Raw genomic sequence first — 22,564 nt, forward strand, 5'->3', positions numbered from 1 at the left:
ATAATTAAATAAAGAGAAAGTGAGGGATGGATAAGATCTCATCAATATCATTTCAACTTTGTACTTTATCCATGGGAATCCTGAGTAGTGAAGATGATTTAAATCAAGAGATCTATACGAAGAACTCTTAAAAAGAGGAGGAAATGTTTAGGTGGTGCTCAACAGAAGGAGGTAGGGCACTGGTCAGATTTGAGAAAGGAAGATAACAAGGCAATATTAAGTGACCTTGTCTTATATGCAGCAGATATAGTCCCCTCCCAATCACACCACAAACTGCAGAAGCATTTTAACTATGGCCTGTGCCTCTAGGCAAAAGCTTTTATTCAGAATGCCAGGAAATTCTGACAACACCTAGAAAGACTGGTCTACTTTTGGGAAGAGAGGTAAATTTTAGCCAGAGGGATAAACTGAAGTTCATCCAGTTTGTGTAATAGTTGTTCAAAAACAGTTCTCAGAAGAGGACCCATTGCTCTTACAATTTAGCAGCCCTTGTGTGGGTAATTTGGATTTGAAAAGAAAGGTGGAGGATGGGGAGGAATAGTTGTGAGACCAAAGGTTACCCAAGGGTCATGCTAGAAATTTTTCAGTCTCTGTGAAACTTTCACAAATAAAATGTCTGTAACATAGTCCCAGGGAGAAAACCATATGAGTAATTAATAAAAACTATATATTGCAAGAGCACTGTAGACAAAAACCAAAACCATTATTCTCTTTTTCATAATGTGTGAATAAACTGATACCTGGAATAAGGTTCACTAAATATTAAGGTTAGTTATTTTGACTTAGGATGTAATGAGACCAATTTATCTTTTTTTTCTTAGTTTCTATGTGATTGGGATATCTATTTTTATAAAGTATGCATAATATTGAAGCAGTAATATTTTAATACAATTATATTGATAAAAATTATATTTATTTATATAAATTTTATTTTATTATACAATATTTTATTACACATACAGTATTTTATTATAATAATGATTTAGCCAATAACTAATGCCTAATTATATTATTTTGATTTTAGTTTTTCTTGTTAATTTTTTTACTTTTATGCCTTATAATAATGTTTTCTGTTTAAATTATTGCTCTTTCTTTTCTGCATTCTTTTAATGAAATACTTTTCCAATTATGCTGTTTACACCAATGGAAAGTTAAATTTTAGTTATCCACTAATAGGGATTACACAGAAACACACAGAACTTCTAAAATTGGTGAACATCTTATAAACAATAGCACATATAGCAGCATAATTCTATATTCTATTTCTGGGAGAAAAATAGTAATATATTCATAGGCTTCCCAGTGACAAAAAGGGAAATTCTTCTCTGATACCAACAGTTGTAGGGATTTCAAATGCCTTAAAAGAAGCATTGTTTTTTCTCTTGAAGTTAGATTTCCTCTAGTGAATTCTGATCCAGTCTTAAGAATTCATTTCTTTCATTCTCTCTCTACTCACTCTAATTTTCTCTCATATATTTATATATGTGTGCATTTCAGTTCAGTTGCTGAGTCTTGTCTGACTCTGCGACCCCATGAACTGCAGCATGCCAGGCCTCTCTGTCCATCACCAACTCCCGGAGTCCACCCAAACCCATGCTCATTGAGTCAGTGATGCCATCCAACCATCTCATCCTTTGTCGTCCCCTTCTCCTCCTGCCCCCAATCCCTCCCAGCATCAGGGTCTTTCCAAATGAGTCAGCTCCTGGCATCAGGTGGCCAAAGTATTGGAGTTTCAGTTCCAACATCAGTCCTTCCAGTGAACACCCAGGACTGATCTTTAGGATGGGCTGGTTGGATCTCCTTGCAGTCCAAGGGACTCTCAAGAGTCTTCTCCAACACCACAGTTTAAAAGCATCAATTCTTCAGCGCTCAGCTTTTTTTACAATCCAACTTTCTCATCCATACATGACTACTGGAAAAACCATAACCTTGACTGAAAGTGAAAGTGAAGTCCCTCAGTCGTGTCCGATTCTTTGTACCCCGTGGACTGGAGCCCACCAGGCTCCTCTGTCCATGGGATTCTCCAGGCAAGAATAAGGGAGCTGGTTGCCATTTCCTTCTCCAGGGGATCTTCCTGACCCAGGGATCGAACCCAGGTCTCCCGCATTGCAGACAGACACTTTAACCTTTGAGCCACTAGGGAAGCCCAAAGCCCTGGAAAAACCTAGCCTTGACTAAATGGACCTTTCAGAGAAGGCAATGGCACCCCACTCCAGTACTCCTGTCTGGAAAATCCCATGCATGGAGGAGCCTAGAAGGCTGCAGTCCATGGGGTCGCTAAGAGTTGGACACGACTGAGCGACTTCCCTTTCACTTTTCACTTTCATGCATTGGAGAAGGAAATGGCAACCCACTCCAGTGTTCTTGCCTGGAGAATCCCAGGGACGGCAGAGCCTGGTGGGCTGCCATCTATGGGGTCACACAGAGTCGGACATGACTGAAGTGACTTAGCAGCAGCAGCAGCAGCAGCAGCAGATGGACCTTTACTGGCAAAGTAATGTCTCGGCTTTTTAATATGCTGTCTAGGTTGGTCATAACTTTCCTCCCAAGAAGTAAGCGGCTTTTAATATCATGGCTACAGTCACCATCTGTAGTGATTTTGGAGCCCCCAAAATAAAGTCTGACCCTGTTTCCACTGTTTCCCCATCTATTTGCCATGAAGTGATGGACCAGATGCCATGATCTTAGTTTTCTGAATGTTGAGCTTTAAGCCAACTTTTCACTCTCCTCTTTCACTTTCATCAAGAGGTTCTTTAGTTCTTCACTTTCTGGCATAAGGGTGGTGTCATCAGCATATCTGAGGTTATTGATGTTTCTCACAGCAATCTTGATTTCAGCTTGTGCTTCATCCAGCCCAGCATTTCTCATGATGTATTTTGCATTTAAGTTAAGTAAGCGGAGAGACAGTATACATCCTTGACGTACTCCTTTTCCTATTTGGAACCAGTCTGTTGTTCCATGTCCAGTTCTAACTGTTGCTTCCTGATCTGCATACAGATTTCTCAAGAGGCAGGTCAGGTGGTCTGGTATTCCCATCTCTTTCAGAATTTCCACAGTCTATTGTGATCCACACAGTCAAAGGCTTTGGCAATGTCAGTAATGCAGAAATAGATGTTTTTCTGGAATTTGCTTGCTTTTTTGATGATCCAGCAGAAGTTGGCAATTTGATCTCTGGTTCCTCTGCCTTTTCTAAAACCAGCTTGAACATCTGGAAGTTCACGGTTCATGTATTGTTGTAGCCTGACTTGGAGAATTTTGAGCATTATTTTGCTAGCGTGTGAGATGAGTGAGATTGTGTGGTAGTTTGAGCATTCTTTGGCATTGCCTTTCTTTGGGATTGGAATGAAAACTGACCTTTTCCAGTCCTGTGGCCACTGCTGAGTGTTCCAAATTTGCTGGCATATTCAGTGCAGCACTTTCTCTGCATCATCTTTTAGGATTAGCAACATTTTAATCATATTGCTTTCTATAATGACATCCTACAAATGAATTTAAGGCGAGAAACATACTGAGAAGGGGAAGTCATGATAAAGAAGTATCTGGATTTTGATTTTGTTACTCTTTCATTTTCAGTAAGTTACCCATACTACTTGTTCCCATAGTTTGAAAATTGTATTGGGTTCTCCATTTGTGAATTCTCCACTTATTTAATAGAACAATTATGACAGTTTTTGATTCTCTGTTAGTATCAGTGAGAATTTTGATGTGTATAGAAGTTACCTCTCCTAGTGTGCTTTGTTTTTGTTTATTTGTTTGTTTTAATTGCAGTGGGTTTTTGTTGTGGCACATGGGCTTTCTCCAGTTGCACAAGTGGTAAGTGAAAGGAAAAATGTTAGCCACGCAGTCATATCCAACTTTTTGGAACCTAAAACACTGTAGCCCACCAGGCTCCTCTATCCATGATTTTCTCCAGGCAAGAATATTTGTGTGGGGTGCCGTGCACTCCTCGAGGGGATCTTCCCGACCCACCGATTGAACACACATCTCTCATGTCTCCTGCATCGGCAGGTAGGTTCTTTATCACTAGCGCCACCTGGAAGCACCAGTGGTAACTACTCTTCATTGCGGGGTGTACGGGCTTCTCATTGTGGTGGATTCTCTTGTTGCAGAGCACAGTATCTTGGTCCATAGGCTTTAGTGGTTGCAGCACGTGGGCTCAGTACTCGAGGTACACAGGCTAGTTGCTCTGTGGCATGTGGAATCTTCCTGAGGCAGTGGTAGAACCCAAGCCTGTGTTCCCTGTGTTGACAGGTGAATTCTTAACCACTGTACCACTAGGAAAGTCCTCCTAGATTTTTTTTTTTTTTTTTGACTTAAGTTTCATTTTAATGAGCTCTAGCCTTAAACTGATTACTGTCAAAATAAGGAAGTTTTTAGTGAATGATAACTGACATTTTGGAAAAGAATAAGCAGCAAGATACTGAGTCATTTTTATTTCAATATTAGAAAGCTCTTATCTCTGATAAGTAGGACCAAGACTACATTAGATAATAAAAAACTTATTTAATAAGAAATGACTGGGCTGCTTGTTTTCTAGAGAGCTGAAAATACATTATGACAATTGGCATCACAGATACTTCACAGAATATTGTAATTTAAAGGGGCAACTGACATGTTATTAAAACTAAGTAAGAATATAAAAATAAGTATGTGCCACAAATAACTTGATTGAACCAACTTTCAGAAATGTGAACATCCAAAAGCTTATTCAGATAAACTATTTCTAGCATATTTCCACCACTAATAGCATTTTAGGTTTATAGAATCCTTAATAGAGCATCACTTATTTTCACATACATTATCATCATCACAAATATATGCTTCTGATACAACCATACGTGCCCCCAACTTAAAGCTGGGGGCATGGACCAGAAAGATAAACTGACTGCAGCAATATCACTCCACATACCTACCTACTTACCCAAACAAACAGAAAGCGTGATCTGGTAGGCTTTTAGCTTCCAGGTCTAATAATCTTGAACTGACCTTATATGTCACTCAATATTTCCCTGATTGTTTGATAATGACCCAGATGTTTTCATTTCTTTTATTCTGGCCCTGAGTCATACTGTGGCTGGCATCACCATCAGTAAGAAATTGCAGAATTTTTTCTTTTTTTTCCTCATTTTCCTCCTTTCTTTATTTTTAAAAGCACTGCTCGTTAGCAACTTATCCTTACTAAAGAATCTTAATTATAGATATTTATATAAAACAACTTATGCAAGTAGACACAATCAAACAAACCATTTACAAGCATTCTCATGAGCAAATTGATATGACATTCACACAAGCTTCTGTGCTGTCTTTTGAATAACTAAAATCTTTGTAAGGGTATTTAGGTTTGCATTAATGGTTCTGCATAGGCAGTAAAAATATAAACTACGGATGGTTCATTTGCAGAAGAAAATACCCACCCACACACCATTCCCAGCCACCTCCAGAAAAAAGGTTAATCACTTACTGACCAGGAAAGGTTTCCCCTGGAGAAGTGCTTTCAAAAATGATTTTGTTTTTATACAACTGTGCAGAAGTACTGTGTGGGCTTCTTTGGAATGAAGCATTGGACAAAGTTTTGGAGACCATTTTTCTTGAACAGAGCCCTGTTGAAGAAACTATTTAAATCATGAGTTCTGAGTGTGATCTTGTTTGGAGGAGAGGAAGAATTTTACTGCTAAAATAAAGTTTGGAAATAATGCCTCACACCATGGATCGAAAATAAAGACATGATGATATTTCAAACATTATATTAATTTCCTAAAATATGTGGAGGCATTTTTTATTTTTATAGTAGCCTTTATCCATTTATTTCTATAATCAACATGGTTCCAATGTAAAAAAGTATCAGTTTAAGCTTTTAAAAATGAATACAAACATAAAATATTTAATTTTCATTTGAATCCAACAGACTTGCTCATTCTTCATTATATTTCATTATCAGGAAAAGTTTATATGTTTTATAAAATATTCTCCTCTGCATCATTCTCCACCTGAGTCACATCTTGAAATAATAATTTGATCATTCAGTGGTGTGGGGAGGGGGGTCCAGTGGTAATGTGTAGACCTCTTTACTCTCAGGTGTCAAATGGGCCTCTGAAAATACTGCCATCTTGTGGTTACTCTCTTAAAATGATTCCTGTGTATCTGGGCTGCAAAACCACCAGGAAAGACCAAGTTATGATAAAATGGCCAAGAGTATTAGAATTTTCAAGTGAATTAGCTCATTAATCGTTAGGAATTTAAACACTGCCAATGCTAAAGGAGAAATAGACCTCGACAAAATATATTTTCTTCAAGACAAAGCTAGTTACTTAGAGTGCAAAAGTGTGAGTAGAATAGAGCCAGAATATACATCTGAATATGAAGACACGTGTAGATCTCTACTGTCTTGCTTATTTAGTGCTTACTGTTATTACGATGCTTGGTTCTAAGTTCATGGACAATAAGCAATGTAACCTTCAAATCCTTTAGGAAGATATTTCTTCCTCCCCCATCTCTATCTCTCTCTCTCACACACACACATATTATATGCTTTATGTTAATATAATATTATATATTATATACATAATATTTAATTCATATATTATTAGTAAGCAATGTTATTAAAGTTGCCTCATAATATTATGACACACATAAAAATAACTGGATATATTTGCATTTGTCTGGTAGCAATTTTAATGAATACCAAAAATTGATAATATTTCTCCTATTACTGCTCTTCAGTTTCCCTTCTCATAAATGACCACTCTTAAAATTGCTTGGTGTGTTTATTCTATATAATAGATACTCACATGTGTCTGATTATATATAATACTCATAGGTATATGTGTGAGTATACATGTATACACATACATAATATCTCAGAAAATACACATTTTTATATGCTAACCTTTGCATTCTAGCTATGAGATATATACCATAGAAATATTAATATTTCTATGCCTTATCTTGTTTTCTGTAAGATGAGAGTAAAAATATTACCTACCTCATCGAATTATTAAAAGAATTGAATATTAAAATTTGTATACAGTTATGCTCTCAGTCTATAAACTAGCATTTGAAGGAATTCTTAATAGATACATTTTGCTGCTACTGCTGCTGCTATTATCATTTTCTTAACTACTATTAAGGTAATAGAAAAGGACTTGCAAGTAGTTTTCTCACAGTCTGACTATAGGAAACACATCATAGAACTATTTTTTTGTATCAGAAGGATTCTTTTGTGTCGATGCATAGGACAGTCTATCAAGTCATATGTGATTTTCTTATTGCTCAGGGCTGTTGTTAGCACACTAACTCTAGAAGCTCAGACACAAGTTGAAAACCACACCAAGTTGAAAACCCTTATAAATATTTTCTTCTGTTATATGGCGATAAAAACACTCATGTGGATGATAGAACAAAGATGTTTTTTTCAAATTTTGTGTGTTTAAATAATAATACTGGTTTTAAATAATTACTTTGCACAGTGTCACTTATTTCTGATTATGACTGTAGCTATTTTAAATTCATTTTAACAAAGATAAGAAAAAGATTTTGAAGTTACTACAGAATCTTTTTATAAATGTGAACTGTGTTGATGGCAAATTACTGATTTATACAAAATCATGAAAAATATTTTCTGATGGTCTTCCTAACCATCATCTTAACTATTTCTAATTTTTATGAGGTGTTGTTATTTCTGATATCAGTCATTGCACCTTCCCTAAAGACTCACCAGGGATGCCAGAGCCTGCCAACAGTACACATTAATTTCCAGGAATCAAATCAAGGTCTTACTGAGGTTATCAGGAACTGCTAACAACCAGAAAATGGTACAGTGTCTATGTCTGTGATTCTTATTTTAAGTAGGTCTTACTAAATCTTATCTGTTGATCTTATTTAAACACCATTACATTCTTGTGTAATTGACCAATAACAAACATAGTTCCAATTCCATAAACTAGCAGTTTTTTTCACTACATAAATTTATAATATGTGCATTATTTTTCCACTTTGGCATAAAACTGGAACTGGGACACTCAAATCATGATATTTCAATGTACATTTCAATAGCTTGTATTTAAATATTTAACAATATCAATTGGGGTAGCAAAAGTAAAAACAAAACAAAAAAGATTTTTTTTTCACAACAAAATGATCATGGGATTAATTCATTTCCCTGAAGTCTAGTTTTCCCACCTGTATCCTGTGAACCTATGTTATCTTAGCACAAGTATCAAAGCAATTCCAAAGAATAAAATCCAAGCAAAATATACCTTTCAAGTATAGATTATGATACATGACTTTACTATTCCAAAAGGCAGGGACCTCATTGTCACACAACTTTGTTTTTCTAAAGAAAAATATTTTGTGGGCAATTAATGCTAATGCAAGTTTTTGATTCCAATATTGAAGATTGAAGATCAAAATACTATGGAAGTTTGTCTTATTGGCATAATTCCCCACCCTACTCATTGGTGGACATATTTAATGTAATTAGTATGAAATATATTATTTTCTAATTTAGACTGCCATATATTCATGTTTTATGTTGTTTCAATAAATGTTATATTTAACTGGAAGTGAACTATTAATCAAAATATTCACAAAGATAGTGAATGACCATGTATGAACCATATATTGTTTAGAGTTGAAATTAACATCACACCTAGTTCAGAAATATCTTATTGAAATTACTCAGCAGCTGTGTTAGAAAATTGTCTGTCAAGTGGCCCTGGCAGATTATCATGACTTTCCACTGAATGCACTGAAGAATTTATAGCATTCCATTTACTCTGAAACAATCGAAGGTGAAAAGCAAACCATAAGGTATGTCTCCTCATCTAGTTATAGTATTCTGACATGTTATAAGAAAACAAGTCAAACTATTTTAAGTCAATAAATGACTTAAATAATAGCAGGGAAGTTTAAGCTGTTGAATACATTTTTTGTTTCCTTTTATTTCCAATTAGAATAGTTTATAGTCACTTAATTATCATGTTTGAAGTGACTGAAAGTCAGAAATGCTGAAACTAAAATAACTTTCCTCAAACTATTAGACATCCTTGGAAATGACCTTTGACAGTTCTTTTCCAGGTGAATGTTTTGGGACACTCACGTTACTTGTAAAGCGATCTATAAGAAGGTGACATACTTAGTGATGCATATTTCACATTCTCATTTTACTGACGATCTGACCTATTCATTCAACAAGACCTATCCAAGATTTCTTCATTATTTCTAAAATAAGGCCTAAAGTTCGTATTATTAGAAAGAAGCTTCTTTTTATCACTCATCTGTAAATGCAGATTATGTAACAAAGTCATTTGAATGACACTTGTGTTCCACATGGGTCTGAAGGAGTTTGCCTTTTGATAATATTAGCAAAGGAGTTATTGAACAGAGGGAAAAAAAAAAAAAAAAAAGAAAGAAGATGAAAACTGAGGGAGAAGAAGGAGTTTTAAAGGAAATATCCCAAATCCAAGATCAAAATAACCTACTACAAACCACATCCCTTAATATATAGCCTTGTCTTGTTGGTTAAGAGTGTATTAGATTTTAGTGGTGACTTTCCAATCAAAATGAGAATGCTACATTACTTAGTTAAAGTCTTACATACCCCTGTAAAGTAATAATCTAATTCTCACTTCTTTAGTGAAAAAAGTCTGAAATATACATCAGTGAGAGTGTTTTAAAGATACGCAAGATTAAACTGAACCCAACTGTCTTCAAATAACTGTTGAGACTTGTCAGGCCCTCCTGTCTTAATTTTCTCTTTCCCTTATCTTGTGTAACCCTGTATCTCCTGTCTGCCCATCCTTAGGGACTGCACCCATAGACTTTTCATAACACAGGGAGACTTACATTAAGTAGTGTATTCTTAAAACTGAAATGATGCCTTGATTATCAGAGAAGAAATAACAAGTGAAGAATATGAAGTTGATTCACTCTTTCAAAGATTTTAGCTTTTATTTACTGACTAGCTCACAAAATATACCAGCTTTCCCCATATCTGCAACAAGCAGGATCTTGAAATGCAACGCTAGTTGGGCAATGTTGTTACATCATGTTGAACAGTTTGCTGGCAGCTGGATTACTTTTAACTGTAAAAGGAAGAGAACCCTATTGATTCACCTCAAAGCAAAATAACTCATATAAACACTAGTGTCAAACTGAATAATAGGTTTCAGACTAAAATGCCCAAATACACACAATTTTTAAAAAAAGGAATATGTAGTCAATTTTACATCTCACATTATGAGTAGAAATTTGTAATTTCAAGTTCACTTACTCTTTATTATATGTACCTAATACTGTGCTTTTCAAAAGGAATTTTACCAAATAATATTGAATACTAATTTTTAAATTTATGTATTTAGTTTAGGATTATTTTTTCTGTTGCTGCTATTAACAACTAAACATTTTGGTGAAAGACAGCACCAGTACTTATTTGTGGCAGTGAAATTATCTGTAAGTCTCTCTATGTCAAAAATTCCAGCTACTTACAATTGGTAATTTAGGGATTTAAAAATTGTATGTCTTTATCTCATTTCTTTGCTTTGATAAATGGGTTTTCAATTACACTCCAATTTAGAAACATCTGGCGTTACAAAGTTAAAAGTAGTTGTTAAAATTATGTAGAAATATTTCATGCTAGGGAAAAATATATTTGGAAGTAAAATTGCACTGTTGAAATACCTAAACAATTGAATTAATACAGAAGTAAATTATTTTGGGTAACAATTAATACACACACACACACACACACACACACACTACCAGAATTCTTCTAATAAATAAAAAATAACTCTTTGAGAAGTACCAGGATGTTGATATGTTTTCCCTCTTTAAATATGTGTTTCACTATATTTTATGGGGAAGGAAAAATGTAAGGAAAAGTAATGACTTGAAATAAATATAACACCTCTCTGGCAATTATAACACAGGTAGCTCAACCCAGTGTACCAACCTAGAGGGGTAGGATGGGGTGTGGGGGGATGGGAGAGAGGTCCTAAAGGAAAGGGATATGTATACTTATGGCTGATTGACATTGCTGTATGGCAGAAACCAACACAACAATGTAAAACAATTATGTTCCAATTAAAATTAAAAAAAATAATAAAAGAAATGGTCAGATTAGAAAATGGATGTAATATTTTCAAAATTAAACCCACTAATATATAATGTTTAACTTTCCTTTGTTGAAATGTAAATAAAGTAACTAAAGGGGAAACCATTTTAAGAAATAAAATAATGAACCTTAGATATTTATATTCTGCTATATGAGTATCATTTGAAAGATCCCATATTCCACTCCTTTATTATTCTCTTGCTAGGTTTGTTTGAGTTAGATACAGAAATGATTGACTTACGGTTTGTATGTGCTTTTCTTACAAGATACACTAATAGGCAAAAGATAGAAAAGACAATTTACACAGTATACAGATGGCATATATTAATAACATTTTGCTTATCAGATTTGAAAATCTTCTAGAGTTTACACAAGAAACTTTTTTTTTTTTTTCAACTACAATTTTATTTTATTTTTAAACTTTACAAAATTGTATTAGTTTTGCCAAATATCAAAATGAATCCGCCACAGGTATACATGTGTTCCCCATCCTGAACCCTCCTCCCTCCTCCCTCCCCATACCATCCCTCTGGGTCATCCCAGTGCACTAGCCCAAAGCATCCAGTATCGTGCATTGAACCTGGACTGGTAACTCGTTTCATACATGATATTCTACATGTTTCAATGCCATTCTCCCAAATCTTCCCACCCTCTCCCTCTCCCACAGAGTCCAAAGGACTGTTCTATACATCAGTGTCTCTTTTGCTGTCTCGTACACAGGGTTATTGTTACCATCTTTCTAAATTCCATATATATGCATTAGTATACTGTATTGGTGTTTTTCTTTCTGGCTTACTTCACTCTGTATAATAGGCTCCAGTTTCATCCACCTCATTAGAACTGATTCAAATGTATTCTTTTTAATGGCTGAGTAATACTCCATTGTGTATATGTACCACCGCTTTCTTATCCATTCATCTGCTGATGGACATCTAGGTTGCTTCCATGTCCTGGCTATTATAAACAGTGCTGCGATGAACATTGGGGTACACGTGTCTCTTTCCCTTCTGGTTTCCTCAGTGTGTATGCCCAGCAGTGGGATTGCTGTATCATAAGGCAGTTCTATTTCCAGTTTTTTAAGGAATCTCCAAACTGTTCTCCATAGTGGCTGTACTAGTTTGCATTCCCACCAACAGTGTAAGAGGGTTCCCTTTTCTCCACACCCTCTCCAACATTTATTCCTTGTAGACTTTTGGATAGCAGCCATTCTGACTGGTGTGAAATGGTACCTCATAGTGGTCTTGATTTGCATTTCTCTGATAATGAGTGATGTTGAGCATCTTTTCATGTGTTTGTTAGCCCTCTGTATGTCTTCTTTGGACAAATGTCTATTTAGTTCTTTGGCCCATTTTTTGATTGGGTCATTTATTTTTCTGGAGTTGAGCTGTAGGAGTTGCTTGTATATTTTTGAGATTAGTTGTTTGTCAGTTACTTCATTTGCTATTATTTTCTCCCATTCTGAAGGCTGTCTTTTCACCTTGCTGATAGTTTCCTTTGATGTGCAGAAGCTTTTAAGGTTAATTAGATCCCATTTGTTTATTTTTGTTTTTATTTCCAATATTCTGGGAGGTGGGTCATAAAGGATCCTGCTGTGATGTATGTCAGAGAGTGTTTTGCCTATGTTCTCCTCTAGGAGTTTTACAGTTTCTGGTCTTACATTTAGATCTTTAATCCATTTTGAGTTTATTTTTGTGTATGGTGTTAGAAAGTGTTCTAGTTTCATTCTTCATTCTTTTACAAGTGGTTGACCAGATTTCCCAGCACCACTTGTTAAAGAGATTGTCTTTAATCCATTGTATATTCTTGCCTCCTTTGTCAAAGATAAGGTGTCCATATGTGCATGGATTTATCTCTGGCCACAGCAGTCAGAGCAGAAAAAGAAAGAAAACTTTTAAAAATGAAGTATGGAAGAATTTATAGATGGAAGTACTCATTTACACAGTTTGTCAATACTGAAAGGTATTGTAAAATCATTAGCAGGTATATTTACAGTGCTTACTATTGACAGGGCCGCTGTTCAGTGGTCCGAATCTTTCAGTTTATTCATTGCTTCCTGCTCAGTCGCTTCAGTCCTGTCTGACTCTTTGCAATCACATGGACCATAGCCCGCCAGGATCCTCTGTCCGTGGGATTCTCCAGGCAAAAATACTGGAGTGGGTTGCTATAGCCTTCTCCAAGGGATTTTCCCGACCCAGGAATCAAACCTGTATTTGTTCATTCATTATTCACAGCAAAATTATGAGTTAGATATATTTTATTTATGAAAGAGTACAATTAAGTAACTTATCCACTTGGCTAATAAGTGGCAGAATTTGTATTTACTATACTATATCATCCATTTCCCTGGTGGTTCAGACTGTGAAAAATATGCCTGCAATGTGGGATTGAGAAGATCCCTGCAGGAGGGCATGGCAACCTACTCCAGTATTCTTGCCTGGAGAATCCATGGACAGACGAGCCTAGTGGACTACAGTCCATGTGATCACAAAGATTTGGACACGACTGAGTGACTAACACACGCATATACTATGTCACCACATTTGAGATTTTGTCCTATCCAAAACATCAAAAAGGCATGAGATGTGCACCAAAAGGACCTTGAAATCTGGTTCTATGCAAAATGTCCGTGAACATTTTTGGTCCAAGCCATATGGTTTTGCACAGAACCAAATGCCCAAGACCTTTTGGCATGAACCAAGTGTTTTCTGGAGGTTTTGGATGGGACCAAACACTTGCTAACCTTTCATCACTAGTAAAACACAACTTCAAACAAAAGAAAGAATAAAAATTTCCCTATCTTTATACAAATTGAATAACAACAGCAATAAAAAGAGTATAGTGAAGTACAATGATGGCTTTTCAATATTAATGTGAACAGAATTCAAACAAGAAAAAAATTCTAAAATTGAAAAAAAAAATTGAAAATAAGATGAGAAGAGGCAGTGCATGTGTACTCTGTTGTATCTGACTCTGCAACCCCATGGACTGTAGATTGCCAGGCTCCTCTGTCCATGGGATTCTCTAGGCAAGCATACCAGAGTGGGTTGCCATGCCCTCCTCCAGGGATCTTCCCAACCTAGGATCAAATCTGCGTCTCTTATGTCTCCTGCATTGGCAGGCAGTTTTTGTTTGTTTGTTTGTTTTTACCACTACCGCTGCCTGGGAAATCCCCAAAATGGGCATAGTTGAAATAACAATTCTGTCAATATAAATTAATCTAATTTCATGTTTGGCTGTTTGATTTAGACAAAAGTCATGTCATCACATCACAGTATTGTAGCAGAATCTTTTGGATGCAGTGGATTTTAGAAAATGATTCAAATCACTAAAATTCAACAGGATGTTTGATGAAATAAATGCCATAGAATATAAAAACAATAATGATATGAAACACAATATGTTTCCTATAAGAGTCACATTTAAAAATACTCTTGAAAAAATAATCATAATGGACTTCTTTTATTTCCCAGAATAGTGGCAAAAATTCAGAAACCAGTCAGTTAAATTAGAAGGGCAGTATTATACTAAATGTATATAAAGCAGGAACTTAAGAATCATCTACCTCAGTTTTATTGTGTATTAAGCCGCTGGTTTATTGTATAATGTGAAGGGAACACAAAATTTCTCAGTCCAGCTGAGAGTCATTAGTCTGTTTTTATTGTATCCTCTCAGGCAGAAGTGGCCATTTGCATATGAATTTTGTTCAAAAGCATATCTACCCTTTGTCCACTAATATTAATATACATTATATTATGTGCCCAGTAATCTTCTTAAGCTTAAGGATAGAGTAATAAATCACATAAATTCTATGTGTTCAAAGAGCTTACAGGCCTCTGGGAGAGAATAGTCAAGCACAATATAAAACTATATTTGTATATTGTTTGAATTGTGTAAAGGTTGAGTGACGAGTGTTACAGAAGCAAAGGGATGAATTGGTTCAAGTTTTCTTGATAAGAAGAATATGGAAAAATTAGGGCAAATATCTTCTCCTGGTTGTAGAATATAAACGTAACAGTAGTGCTCCACAGTCAAGGACATGAATTGCTTTTAGAAACACAGCATATTCAAAGGTAAATGGAAGGGCTGTTACAGGTTTGGGGAAGAGCAAGACATTTTGTGTGACAAAGTACAGTGAGTTTTGTGGTTCATTTCAAATTATTTAAATCTACTCAGCTTTGGTTTCCACAGTGGTATATCATAAGTTAGAATAATTTCTGAACTTGAATCTTATTTTTGATAAGTATAAACAAGGTAGGTACCTATAGCAAGGTATAGCAAATGACCTGGCTTAATAAATGCCAGCTCTCTTTATTACCACTGTGTGAGCACTGGGTAATAATTATCTCTGAAGAGGATAATTCAAAATGAGATATAATCCTTACACTCAATAAAATTAAAGTTCTATCCTAGTTATCTTGATTATGTTTACATTTACATAGATTAAAACAGAAATTGTGATATAAATTGATAAGTGGACCAAGGCAACCTTAATGATTCTCTCAGCCTGACTAAACTTCAGACAGGCTTCCTCTTGACTCCAGGCCATGACTCCCATAAGAGCATTTCCTTAGAACACTTGTAATTGTGAACTCCTTCTCTGCATCTTGAGATATAAACATTGTTCACAGCTTCGTGGCCTGTTTCACAGCATAGGAATGCCTGTGCAAGGGACCTGGGAAGCATTTCTCTGAAATGCCATTGTCAGCGAAAGTAGCACCCCCACCTCACAGTCTCCATGGGAAGGTAGGAGTCTAACTTTTGTGGGTGCTTTGCTCCAAGCTATAAAACTAACCTTGTGATAAAGATAGGAGATGTTTACTATTCTTTGTAAAAAACCAATTAGTAAGCACAAGTGACATAGGAAGCCCCACCCCAGGTCTTAAAACTTCTCCAGCTTATTCTTTCAGGGAAGGTGAATCAGGATGAGTTCTGGTCTCCCTGACTTATTTGCGATAGCCTTGAATAGTCATCTTTGCCTGTGTAACTTCAGTGCAATTTTAGTTTTGACAAAATGAATGGAGCATCACCATTTATAGTCAAAATTAAGAGATGATTTTTTAAAAATTAGAAAAAGATAGATGAAGATGCACATTAGTGATAAATGTTGAGAGAAACAGAAGTTGTAAAAGTATTTTCTTTAGGGACAGAATAAAAAACTAGACAATTTGGAACAGGGGACAGGGATTTTTTATTATAAGCCTGGTAGAATTATTTTTATTTATAAATTATGAACATATATCACATGTTAAAATTTTTATAATTAAATTTTAAAGACACCAAAGCAGAAAAATTCAGTTAATTAAGCACTAGGGAAATTAGATTAAAATAACCTCATAAAATTTAACATATATTAAATCATAGTTAAATTTGCATAATACCTTTCTTGCTTACTAATGCCTCCCTATACATTCTTTCTAATTTATGCTTCTTTCTAAAAACATTCCCAATAATAACAATGCCATCAATTTTAATACTGTGTACTTTCTAGTGCTTTTAATTTTTCAATGTGCTTTCATATAATTTTTCATTATAATTGTAATGGGTGTCTCAGTCACCAAGCTAAAAAAGCAGAAGTATATTTGAGAGAGAGAGGGGAAGAGAAACAGAAACAGGTATGTCCACACCATTTACTGAGAAAGCTACCTGTCTTTTCTTTCAGTGCATGCACGCATGCTCAGTTGCCTGCCAGGCTCCTCTGTCCATGGGGATTCTCCAGGCAAGAATACTGGAGTGGGTTGCCATGCCTTCCTCCAGGGGATCTTCCGAACCTAGGAATCGAACCCAGGTCTCCCTCATGGTGGACGGATTCTTTACCCGTCTGAGCCACCAGGGAAGCAGGGTAAATGGTGAAATAACTCAGATGAGTCTGTTTAGGTACGTGTTTGTCCTGTCTCACTGGTGCCTTGGCTCTAGTATCAGATAACCTTAATCAATGCGCCTTTATGATAAAGTTTGCCATCTTGAATCTTCAATATTTTCTAAGGTTGTCTACCTTATTCTAGTCCCTTTCATGATAATATATAATTTAGATTAAATTTGTCAATTTCAAAAGCTTGAGATTTCACTTGGGTGTACAGTTGATTTATAATCAGTTGGGGACAATTAGCATCTTTAAAGGATCGACTCTTCCATTCCATGATTGTTATATTCTTCTGCTTGCTTGTGATATCTTAAATTTGTTTCAGTGGCTGGTAGTTTAACTACAAATAAAAGGTTGTGAATTTTGTAAATTTAAAATTTTGTAAGTATTGTAAGTTTTTGAAGAAAATCTGCTTTTAGTATCGGAGAAGACAATGGCAAGCCACTCCAGTACTCTTGCCTAGAAAATCCCATGGATGGAGGAGCCTGGTAGGCTGCAGTCCATGGGGTCACTAACAGTCCGACGCGACTGAGCGACTTCACTTTCGCTTTTCACTTTCATGCATTGGAGAAGGAAATGGCAACCCACTTCAGTGTTCTTGCCTGGAGAATCCCAGTGAAGGCAGAGCCTGGTGGGCTGCCGTCTATAGGGTCGCACAGAGTCGGACACGACTGAAGTGACTTAGGAGAAGCATCAGCAACACTTGCTAAGTAAGATTTTTAGCCACTATCTGCTTAACACTCCAACTCTTTCTTCTGTGGCTTAGTTTTTCCATATGCTTGGAGTCCTTTAGTAGTGTTCACACAGTCTGAAACTCCTTGCCTTTGTTTTTTACCACATAATCACAACTCAAATGAGTAATAGTTGTTTGTCTGACATCTATCTATTCACTCAACAAAAAGAATAAAAAGCAAATGAATGTGTTGCTTTTTTAGAATGAAGGTGAAGTAACTTATAGCAGATTTGCAAATTATATAATTAGTTCATTATTAGAAAAATAACTTGGAAGAATTTGATGCTTCTTTTTCAAATAATAAACTACAAGGATTAACAATCTGTTTTATACAGTAGTTTATATTACTGGTACGGGTGTCATGTATGGACTTGACTATGTTATATTTGCCAAAGACTCAATTTTCCTATATCTAAAGCTAACATAAGGAAAGCAATTTATGAGAATTTCAGGTAAGTACAACTACCACATATTGGGTTTTCTAAACTCTAAGTATACTAAATTTAATGTAAACTATTCTTTCCTTAGTTTCTCCATTGGAAATACAATAAAAATATGTACTTTACAGGGGCTATGTTAAAATTTGGATTAAATTATATTTTAGAAACACTTAAAACCTGCCAACTACAAACATTTTATTGTACTACTGGGTGGGATCTTTCAGTGGAATTCCTGTTGGTGCACTTCAGCTGAATACTTCTCTAGAAGGCATAGTGTCTTGGAAAATGATGAGGATAAAAATAATAAATATAGCCTTTGGAAGAAAACAAAAATTCAACTTTTGTCCTTAAAACTGATGAAGTTAATACACACATTTATTAAGTCAGAAGAAGTAAAAAGTCTGCTTCACAATTTAAAACACTTAACATGAACCCATGGTCTTCTAAACTTCCTTATCCCTAATTCTGATATCATTCTTATTGAACTCTGAAGCCCTTATCTGCAAATTCCTTAATTCCACCTCAAAACAAATCCTTGACTTTTGGATTTAGTACCTCTACATTTGCCTCAATAGATTTATACTGTGTATTCCTTGACTCTTTTCTAAATTAACAGAAAAAAAATGGAGATTATTTTAAAGCTACTATATATAGAGAAAGATACCATACCTATGTATCTATCATCTGTGTCTATCTGTGTGTGTGTGTGTGTGTATATATATATATATATATATAATATATTATTTTTGTTAGAATTTGTATCTGCTTGTTTGTGTGTATGTCTGTGTACAGCAAATGAAATCAAAAGACATTATAAAATGAAACTAAGGCATATATTACATGTATGATATACATGTTCATGTGTACACATGCAAGTTCTATATACACATTGATTTATGTACAACCAAAGATTGAACAGAAGAATTGCTTCTAAGCCCTTTGATCAGATCTTTCTGTTTCTTGTGTTAATTACCCACATCTGATATTTATTTTTCATTATACCCCACCAACAAGTCTGATAACTTTTCTTGGGAAAAAAAAATTCCTTTATTATAGGAGTCACCCAGACAGACCATGTTTTTTCCAGAAAACTAGCCTTTATGCAGGTAAATATTGCTAAGCCTTTCTATCTTTTCATTATGTGAACACTTACATGAGTTGCTATATGTAGATAGAGTTCCTAAAATTTTCTAAACCTAAGTAAAGGCTTAGAATTGATTTGAGTCTAAAAGCAAGACTTTTAAATAGCCTTTCATCAATTCTCATCAGTGATAAAGTCCCAAATCTTCTTTTAGTCATAATTAGCACCCTTACTTTTCATAAATATCATATTTAGTTTGAAGTTGCCATTATCATATACTCTACAAAAATAGTATTTAAACAATTGTTATAAAGGATAAATGAATTTTAAAAGTGACCATGTATGGAAATGTAAGTAATATTTCTATCGTGGACTACAAGAAAATGTATAGGTATTTTAATGAGAATTGGTGAATTATATTTGCAAATGTTTTCCAGTAGAAGTGTAATGAATTTTTTCTCAGTTAATGTAAGTTTTGTTAATGTTCTTAGATTGTCATTTTCCATTTTGGGAACCCCTATATAGATTACCTATACATAAATAGTGTTCTTGCTGCTGCTGCTGCTAAGTCGCTTCAGTCGTGTCCGACTCTGTGCGACCACATAGATGGCAGCCCACCAGGCTCCCCTGTCCCTGGGATTCTCCAGGCAAGAACACTGGAGTGGGTTGCCATTTCCTTCTCCAATGCATGAAAGTGAAAAGTGAAAGTGAAGTCGCTCAGTCGTGTCTGACTCTTAGTGACCCCATGGACTGCAGCCTACCAGGCTCCTCCACCCATGGGATTTTCCAGGTAAGAGTACTGGAGTAGGGTGCCATTGCCTTCTCTGAAATAGTGTTCTTAATTTCTTTTAAATCTGAGCAAAGCTTAAACTTAATTAGAGACTGTAAATCAGCATTCAAATAGGAAAGAATTATATTAATACAAATTGTAGATTTGAATGTTTGTGTGATACTCCCACAAAATAATCTAAAGCAAAATATATAATACTTTTGAATTTGATAACTTGGGGAAAAAACCTTACTCTGCTCTTCGATGTCTATTAGCCTTGAATGCAGAACTTTTATCACAATATTATTTTAGTGTCTTAAAATGAGTTCTATGTGCAGGCAATGTAATTTACAAATAAAAATGGATCTCCGAGTTACATAGTAATATGTCCAAGGTCAAATAGTTAATTAGTAAACAAAGCTAAATTTCGAATATATTTTCCCTTACGTTCTTTGGTTTTTTTTTGAGAATGGTGGGATATTACAGTGAATCTTAGTAACATAAGTATTACAATAATTTTTTTTCTTGAATGAATGAATCTTAGGATTTAGAAAACTCATAGACCAAATACAGGCTTAGACACCTTGAAATTAACTCATAATAAATTCTATGAAAGTCTGATAGACAATGTGTTTATAGCTGTCATGCACCTAGCAAATAGTCACTAGTACTGGAGGCTATGTTTCCATGTATAATGCATGAACTCAGGCTGTCGAATCCATGTATGTCAGAAATGCAGTCAGACATTTTTTTAAAGGTTTTATGCTTTCAGAATATTCTGCATAGCTCACCTTCACCTTCAGGCATCCTTTAGATGAATTCACAAAGCTGGAAGAGAAATTTGTTCATTCTAATGGCCACCCATCCCACAAGTAACATGCATCAGGAGATGAAGTTATGTAGAAAGAGCTTATTATCCTCTAGGCATATGAAAAAATTGCCCTTTTTTTTTTTTTTTTCAGCCACTGTTAAAGAGACTTAGAAACAATGATATGAGCTGTGTTGTAAATGGTCATAGAGAATAAATTAAGCATTCTACCTTGTCATGATACAAAGAACAAATAAAAGTTTCCAAATAAGGCAATTGATGTTTGTTCCCTAACTAATAACAATGTGGATTTTAAGAATTCACCAAAGCATTTGATTTTTGGTTTAGCAAAATTGTTAAGGACATTGGCTCTGGTAACAGTCTCAATTCTGATCTTGCCTCTGTGCAACTTAAATTTTACAACTTTGGGCAAGTTCCTTAAGGCTACTGTCATTTAGTTTTCTCTTCAGGAAAATTGAGCTGATAATATATACCTCATAAGTTTAAGTACTGAGTTGTTACCGTTGTAATACTTAGAGTCTGCCAGGTATAAAACAAATGTTTAGGAAATTTTAGTTTTTCTTATGAATATTTAATGAGTCTCTAACTCAAATATAAGGTAATATAAACTAAGCTGTTACATTTATGCTCAAGGCAGAGCTGTCATTGCATACTGTGGCACATTGTCAGCTAAAAACAAAAACATTGTCAAAAGAAATATAAACACAGAAAATTAAAAAGACATTTATATGCTCAAATGTAAGATTAATATCTTCATAAGCCAGAAATAAAATAGAAACTACAGGAAGTGAGTGGGTCTGAAAGCATCACTCTGCAGTATTCTGAGCTAGAGACCTGCAGTGGAGGCCAGGCGACTATGCAGACTAAACTATACATAAGATATGGGATACTGGAGCCAGCTTCACTGCTTTAGGCAAATGTATGTTGAAGTCCTCATGAATGGTGATGAACAATAACTTGACCATTAATGAAGGTCTTTGATTTTATCAGAAACTGTAGATACAAGATAAGCTAGAGCTAGTAGGGAAAGGCAAAACACACACTTGAAAGGCAGATTTAGCTAACTCTAACAGTTGACTCGATGGACGTGAGTCTCAGTGAACTCCGGGAGTTGGTGATGGACAGGGAGGCCTGGCGTGCTGCGATTCATGGGGGTCGCAAAGAGTCGGACATGACTTAGCGACTGATCTGATCTGATCTGACCTGAACAGTTTCATGATGGTTTATAATACCTGTGTGTGTGTATGCGTGCTCAGTCATGTCTGACTGTTTGCAATCCCATGGACTATAACCCATCAGGCTCCTCTGTCCATGGGATTTTTCAGGCAAGAAAAATCCTGGAGTGGGTTGCCATTTCCTTCTCCAATAATAACTATAAACCTGTAAGACTTCATTCTAGATTGGGGACTTGTCAGATTCAGATAGAAGAATGTAAAATGGCTAACAACAAAAGAGAATAAATCAATTATACTTCAATAAAAGTTTAAAAAAGAAGCAAAAATATTAATAAAAACAATACAAAATGAAAACATTTCCCACTCAAAATAAATCTACAACCAAAGTTACAAAGCACATGAGTCAGCAAAGGGTTACAAACATATCCTACAAAAATCAACACAAGACATGAATTTATTTAAGATGAATTTAATTTTTAGGATCTACATAAGATTTAAAATATGCATAATTATGAAACTCAAATTCAAAAAGACCATAAAAATAAATGGGAAACCAATATAGTTAGA

Source organism: Bos mutus, chromosome 14 (genome assembly GCF_027580195.1).
Source record: "Bos mutus isolate GX-2022 chromosome 14, NWIPB_WYAK_1.1, whole genome shotgun sequence".
Taxonomy (NCBI): Eukaryota; Metazoa; Chordata; class Mammalia; order Artiodactyla; family Bovidae; genus Bos; species Bos mutus.